Genomic DNA, 8169 nt, shown 5'->3' on the forward strand with positions numbered 1-8169 from the left:
AGAATAGTCGAAGCGGGCCCGCCAGCGCACCCATCCCCTCCTGCCCAGCCGGCCGGGGCCCCAGCTCGGTCAGGTCCACACACACCCCGGCAGGAAGCGGGCGCAGGCAGTGGGAAACCGGCGTAACTTCAGACAGCGGGCGGGGAGCGTCCTCCTCCCGCGGACACGCAGGCAGCGCTGTCCTGGAGCCTCCATGGCGCCGCCCGCTCAGTCCTGAGGAAAACAAGCTCCGCCCCCAGGGAAGACGCTGGCTGCTTACGCGATCTGCGCATGCGCACCGCCACCTAAGACACGCTGGCTTCGCGCGCCCCCTGCATTTCCTCGAGGGCGGTGCAGGATACTCAGAACTCACTGTAGAACACATGACCCCTCCCAGCCAGGATGCTAAATCACTGGAAATCTCAGTGCCCTGGCCTCTTTGTTGATGGCACTGGCGATGCGCTCATCCAGCCATGCCTGCTCTCTTGCCTGGCACATGCCTCAGTCTTTGGAATCCCGCCTGAATCAGATTCTGTTCTGGAGGAAGGACAGGTGCAGAAGAATCTCAAAATTCCAGACTTAGAAGATGATCAGGAACCCAAACTCAACTCTGTCAACTCCCTGGGGTCCCCTGAGGAGTCTGGTTTTCTCAGAACCATCTGCCCTGTGTCAGGAGCAGACCAAGCCTCAGGTAGCTTAGAGAGGCTATCATGCAGCACATGCTTTGGACGGTTCTCAGTTCTGACCTGCATGATTTTGAGACCCTTTTGTAACTCCTAACACTGTTTTCTCATACCTATAGTGATGGTTATTGACGACTGAGTTAATCCTCTTACAATGCTGAGGTGCTATTGTTCCTTGGAAAACAGAATATTTTGAAGGGATCAACTTTTTATCACTTCCCCCTAATTAAGTATGTTTTTAAAATTAGAAATGTTTCAGGGAGCACTCAGGTCCTCCTCTTGCACCAGTTCCTGGTGTTGGCAGTTTCTGCTCTGAGCTCCAGATCCTGATCCTTCCGGTGGTCTATGGTGATGCCAGTGTGTGCATGCTCTTCCTTGTGCACCGGTGTGGAAAGGAGACAGCCCTTCCCCTACATGAGGCTGCAACATTCTGACACTCAAAGCAGGCACAATGAAGAATCAGCTAGAGCCCCCGGTACCAGCTGTCCCAGGTAGAAACATCACCTTCACCACAGTGTTCCTGTGCTCCTATCAGGCCTTCACTACTCCCAGCAGGCCATGCATGAGCAGTGTGACAGGTGACTGCCTGTCCCGGCACAGCATGGTGGTGATGATCCCACCTTATCTGTTTGTCTTTGGAGTGTCCCCACACCTCTCTGAGCTTCACTTTGCTCTTCTCACAGGCAGGGTTGTACAGGCATGAACCTCACAGTGTTATGATAGGTAGTCATGGTAGCTGCTCACCCAGTGGCAGGCTCTGCCGAGAAGGCTGCTGGGAGTGCTGTGTGTCTTCACACTTGTCCTTCACTCTCCCCAATGAAAACACTCTTGGCCTTATCCTTCCCTGGCCTGTGGCCTTTCTGTGTTTGCAAAAGAACATGGAAACAATCTGTTTGCAAAGAAGTTTTGAGGTTCTGTCCATCTGGTCCAGGAAATGCTGACTCTGCTAGATGTGCTGTTGGGTGGGCTCTCATGGGAGAGGCTTGGGCAGGACTTCCCTTGGCAATAAGCTGCCCCACCCAAGCCTTTCCATGATCCAGACTCCTGGGACCAGGGTGCAAATCCCCAGCTCCCCACTTGTCAACAATGTGACCTGGGCAACTTTCTCAAACCCAAGCTTTGTCCACCCAAGGTCATCAGAGATGGGGGATAACAGGATGTCCTGCACAGAGTGTCTGTGCAGATTAAGTGAGGTAGAACAGACAGAACAGTGGTGGGGCCTGGCCCATTGGTTGGCAGAAGGGAGCTCACCATGTGCAGCAATTTCCGCGGGTCACCCAGCAATCTGCCCAGAGGCTTAGCCACTCCATCACTATCATGTGTCTGAAGTCCACTTAACCACATGGGAGAGAAACAAACACATATTCTGAGTGTAGCTGCCACAGGGAAAAGTGTATCTGAGCGGGGAGTAATACCAGAGGGTGATCAGGATGGTGGAAGATGCCCCCTGAGGTTGAGCAGACTGGAGCTGCCCTCCAGAGCCTGGGGTTAGTGAGGATGGGCTTGTAGAAATGCCTCTCTCCTTTAACCATCAATGCTAGGTCCTGTGGGTACTGAGTCCCACAATCGGTGTGCTGCTAGTGCCCTCAGCACAGAGAAAAACCCAGGGGTTCCCACAAGGCTTCGGCCATGTCCTCTGCTTCCTGAACTCCCATTCTGGTGACCCCACCTGGGATGCAGAGATGAGGTGAGGCAGGGGCTTGTGCTGTCAACACCACTACTCTACCCTGGGAATCTGACACACAGTAGGTGCTCGGTAAGTCATTGTTGAATGAACAGCAATACTGGGCCAAGTTTCTGTGGGTGTCTGTGCCCCCAGATCAGGGACCCCTCAGGGCCCACCTCACAAGTGACATGAAATTAATAATGCCACCAGGAGCAATAACAGTTCCTCAGAATAAGTGGGCTTTTCCAAGCACTCTCCACCTTTTGCAAAGGCCTCCCAGCAGGGAAGTGGGCTGTCAGGGGCAACACTGCACTCTCCACTGTAACAAGGAGAAAGCCAAGGGCCACAGAGAGGAGTGCCTTTCCAGTGTCACTGCTCACTTTCCCACCTTTTGGGAGACTGGGAGGCTTTTCTACTACATTCTGGCTCTGAAGCCCCAATACTGTTTGGACATGCCTCCCTCCCTGGAGCAGGGAACCACTAAGTGACCTGTCACTTGTCACCAAGCAGACAGGCTCATTTCAGCTCATTGTGCCACCTGCAGGTTGTACTAGTAGCAGGATCCTCTGGGAGACATCACACTCTCCCAACCTGAAAACAGGTGAACAGCTCACAGGTTTCCTGGAGAGGATGGTCACATGGCCTTGATCTGGCCAATCAGCATTTTCCATCCTCCCTGGCCACTGTGATTGGCTCAGGGCTGGGCACCAGCCCAATCAGGCTCCATAGAGGTCAGGCCTAGTTACTGGAATCCTGGGAGCAGAGAAGTTCTATTTCAGTTGGGAGTTGAGGGGTGATGATGTCAGCCTGTGGCAGTTGGTGACTATCTTGCTCTCATAAAGGCAGAGCCATGTGAAGATGACACCAGTGGCAGAGCCCAGAGGTGGGGAAGGATGACTTCTGCTGATGTCACTGAGCACAAGGTACAGCCCTGCCTGAAGCTATCTCCCTGTGGATGTCTCAGTTAGGTAAGTCATTCTCTCCTGCCCTGTTTGCTTCTTTAAGCCACTTTGGTTTTCTGTCACTGGTTTTAAGAAAAAGATTGACTATTCCTTCAAGCTGGCTAAATGGAGACCCTGGAACTGCAACAGTGTGGTGACAGGCAACAATGTGGCTAGTAGACTCCAGAGGCCTCTGTTCAAACAGGGGATTGTAAATGACAAGGGAGAGTACACATGGCCTCAGTGAACAGATTTGCTAGTGGTAGCTCGCAGTTCCTGGATATTAGAGTGCATGAACTCAGCCAAGTCTCAGCTCTGCTCTCACACCTGCTAACTCATACATCTCCTCTCCCACCTGCCCGGCCTAGGGGGGCTGGACACCCCCGGGCACCTGAAACAGCCCAGGGCTTTGTGTTTTAATTTACACAGGCTGCCCCCACTTCTGAGGGTGAGGGTGACTGGGTTCCAGTTTACAGAGAAAACAGACTAGACGGTCTCACTGGTGAGCTGTGGGGGTGGGACCCCAATCTACCATCTGACCTATGACTTCAGAGTGGACAGCCTCCCCACCCTCAGCCAGGATGCTTGCTAAGCCTAGGGGCTCAGGAGTCCTGCTCCCTCCAGCACCCCTCCTGGAGGTGAGAGTGGGGGGTGGCTCTTCCCTATACAACATTCACCACTGCAGGGGCACACGTGTGACCTCACAGTCTGTCATCCCTTCCTTATGACCTGGACCTCCTTGGCAGGGCATGAGAGGTGCCTTGATGTGTGAGAACTGCAGTTCATGGGTGCATACGTGGGCAGGTGCACCATGACTGAGAGGACAGCACCCCAATTTAAGCCCCCTCCATGCTCAGATGATTACATCCTGGAATTGAGGGGTTCCCTGGTGTCAGGTGGCCAATTCTGGCCTTAGGGGCAAATTCTTATCACCCAGGGGGCTAATTTTTAAATTAAATTACACATTTACAATTCAATAGTCAAGCCCCTTTCTCAGCAGCCTTGTAGCCTCTCAGCTTTTACCCCTCGCTGTGACCATGTTCTTAGCTTCAAATTGAGTGCCATTATGGACATGAATATGTCCCTGTCATGTGTCACCTTCAGAGTAAGGGGCCACCCAAAACTCCCCTCCCTTCCCCTTGTCGATACCTCCACACAGGGAGTAGGGCCCTTTCGATGCAGTTGTGCAAATGTGTGAGCTAAGGGTTTAGAATGACCAGGCTAGGAGTGGTCTGCCCCACATGGCAGGGCAGGTAGGCTGGCAGGGGGTGATGGTTCACTTGTAAAACTCAGCTGGTGTCAGGCAGCGACAACAGACTGGCAGCCAAGGGCTCAGCTGGTGCAGAGTAAGCGGATTAAATGTGTTCACCCAGACACCTCGGGGATGGCAGCCCTAGAGTAAGACTACAAGTGAGGAAGGTGGAGGGTCCCCAGTGCCTGGACCTCCACCTTCTAAAAATCAGGACTGAGATGTGGCTTTGAAATCAGAACACTGGGGTTCAAAGCTTCCCCCACCACTTGGTCAATAATTCAAAGCAAATGAGCCTCAGTTTTCTCATGTGTAAAATCGGAACATTGAACCCTCTCCCTCTGAGGGTGTGGAGGGAAGTAAATGCGGTGACAGCAGAGCACAGGAGCTGTCTGGGCTGAGCCTGCACACAGGCAGGCCGTTGTTGCTTCCATGACCACCGTCTTCCAGGGCAGGGTCTGCACACTCTCCCTGTGAAGGTCCAGACAGTAAACATTCTAGGCTTTGAGGGACCTACAGTCCCTGTCACAAATACCACCCTCTGCTGTTGGAGGGCAAAGGCATCTCCTGCAGTAGGTAATCCAGGCTCGCACCCCCACTTCCTGGGATAAGTATTCCTGAGATACAATTGTCACATAACTTTGTTGGCTTTAGGTGTGCAGCATAATGACTTGTTACATGTGCATATTGTGAAATGATCACTGCATTAAGTTTACTTGACGTCTGTCATCACCCATAGTCACACACTATTTTCCTTGTGATCAGAAATTTTAAGAGGTACTCTCTTAACAACTATCAAATGCACAGCGCAGTATTGTTAACTACAGTCACCTTGCAGTACATTATGTCCCCAGGACTTGTTTATCTTCTAACTGGAAGTTTGTACATTTTGATTATCTTCCCTAATTTCAATCACCCCCTGACTCACCTCTGGCAACCACCAACCTGATCTCTGTTTCTATGGGTTTTGGTTTATTTTGTAGATTCCACATATAAATGAGATCATAGGTATTTGTCTTTCTCTGTCTTATTTATTTCACTTAGCATAATACCCTGAAGGTCCATCCAAGTTGTCACAAATGGCAGGATTTCATTTTTTTAATGTCTGAATAAGATTCCATTATATATACATATATATGCGTCACGTTTTCTGTATCCATTCATCTGTTGATGGACACTTAGGTTGTTTACATATCTTGGTTATTGTAAATAATGATACAGTGAACGTGAGGGTGCAGTTGTCTCATTGACATAGTGATTTCATTTCCTTTGGATATATTCCCAGCAGTGGACTAGCTGGATCATACGGAAGTTCTAATTTTAAATTTTGGGGGAGTCTTCTTACTCTTTTCCAGAGTGATGGCACCAATTTACATTCCCACCAACATTGCAGAAGTTTCCCTTTTCTTCACACCACCACCATCACTTGTTATCTCTTGTATTTTGATGACACCCACCCTGACAGGTGGGAGGGGATATCTCATTGTGGTTTTGATTTGCATTTCCCTGATGGTGAGTGATGTTGAGCACCTTTTCATGTACCTGTTAGACATCTGTGTGTCTTCTTTGGAAAAATGTCTATTCAGTTCCTCTGCCCACTTTTTAAATCAGATTGCTTGTTTTTTTGCTGTTGAATTGTAAGAGTTATTTATATGTTTTTGGTGTTAACCCCTTATCAGATACATAGTATGAAAGTACTTTCTCCCCTTCTGTCTGTTACCCTAACCTGCTTTCTGGATGACAGGGGTCCAGGCACTTGGGAATCTCTGCTTCTCACATGTTTCCAATGGTGGGTGGGTGAGGGCTGTGTTGTGATAAAACTGTGCACAACCGTGGGTCACTACCCCTTCTTTTAGAAGGTGGGCTCTGAAGAGTGCAGTGTGGGCAGGGATGTTTCCCTGAAGTCATCATTTGGATGGTCATGTGCCCTGGAACTCACATCTTCTAGCCCGGATGTGATGGGGGAATTTGCAAAGGGAGGACCTTGCAGCTAAGAGACTTACCAGGTGCTCTTGTGTCTTGTTGGAAGGACCTGGAAACAAAGTTGTGTGGAACAGGGACTCCTCCAGGTCACAAGGCTCAGTTCAGACTTCTGGGATGCAGAGACCTGCTCTGAGCCACTGTCACTGAGGAGGGAAGGGCCTCAGGCAGGAGGGAGGGGTTGCTGGATTTCACTTGCCCTGTTTCTCAAGTATCAGCTCTGGTGATGTGTGGCACATGGGCTTAGCTTTGGGCATGTAAGAGGAGAGGTTCCTGGGGAAGGGCTGGCTTTTTCCTCTGATTGAGGTCCTACTGTGTGCCAAGCACAGAAGTCCTCTGAGTCAGAGCTGGAAAGCCAGGCACAGAGAGGTCAGGGAGTTTCCAGGTCACACAACATTAGGGGCATCATTAGGGTCTGATGCAGACCTGACGCCCAGCCTACATTCTCTCTCCTTTCCCAGGACCATCATGATCCCACATGTCAGCATCACCCAGAGAGGCCCAGGTACGGGCGCTGGGACCTTTCCTGCCTAACATGCCAGGAGCCTTAAGAGGGAGGACAAGACACTTCCTGAGTCCATGATGCCCAGAGGCTGCTCTCAGCGAGAGGCCCAGCACACACTCTTGGATGAATCCTAGCTCTGTCCTGAGTCACTCTGTCCTCCCTGCCTCAGTCCTTCTGCCCACATGGGGCTGGAAACAGCAGGCACTTCACAAAGGTCTAAGGAAACTCCAGGATCCTGGAAGCAGCGCCCTCACACAGGGAGCACGGTGGGGTCAGCCTCCATTGTCTCCTTAACTTTTCCTCACCTCTTTGCTGGATGAGGAGTCCTAGCGGGGCCCTGGCTTGTCCCAATTCTCACCCCAGTTCAGGGTCCAGCAGGGGGTGGTGTCCAGGCTGGACTCTGTCCTCTGCCCCTTCTGGGCACCCTCATTCCCTACACCTTGGCTGCCTGGACACTGTCTTCCAGGGGCCACTCTGTGCCTCCCACACCTACCTAGCATCCACCCACCCTGGGTTACTCCATCGCCCTCTGGCCCTTGGACACACACCTACTCCGTGTTGAGTGGAAATGAGGTGACGGACATGCTGGGCCTCCTGGACAGTCTGGGGGAGCCTGATATCCCCATCCTGCCCACCGCCCCAAGAGCCCAAGTTGGGGAGACGGTGTGCCTCCATTCATACTCTGATTTGCTCAGATTCTCAGCACCTACCTTGCTGGGTGGATATGGGGGCAGAGGGATGATGTAAAAGCAGGAGACCTGGACAGCAGAGCATGAGAAGGGGGCTAGCCCAGGCTGGTCTCATAACCCCCTTAGCCTTGGCTTTCTCATCTTTAAAGTGGGACAGACTATTGTGAGGTGAGCAGGATCCTTACCCATAGCCAGGCACTGTCCTACATGCATAAGAGAAGATCACTGACTCCTCATGAAAATCTGTGGGGCAGGGACAGGCGTTATCAACCATTTCTGCAGAAGAAGTAACTGAGGCACAGAGAGAACAGGGGAGGTGACCACCCCAGATTACAGAGCCCAGGCCATCTGGTTCCAGTGTCCAGGCTCATGGTCAGTGCCCAATCTGGGTTTCCTTCCTCCCTTCACCCTCCACTGGGACCCATGGCTGCAGCCTCATCTCAGTGTGATTGTTCAAGGGGAGCAGGATGGGGGCAC

Source organism: Camelus bactrianus, chromosome 7 (assembly GCF_048773025.1).
Source record: "Camelus bactrianus isolate YW-2024 breed Bactrian camel chromosome 7, ASM4877302v1, whole genome shotgun sequence".
Taxonomy (NCBI): Eukaryota; Metazoa; Chordata; class Mammalia; order Artiodactyla; family Camelidae; genus Camelus; species Camelus bactrianus.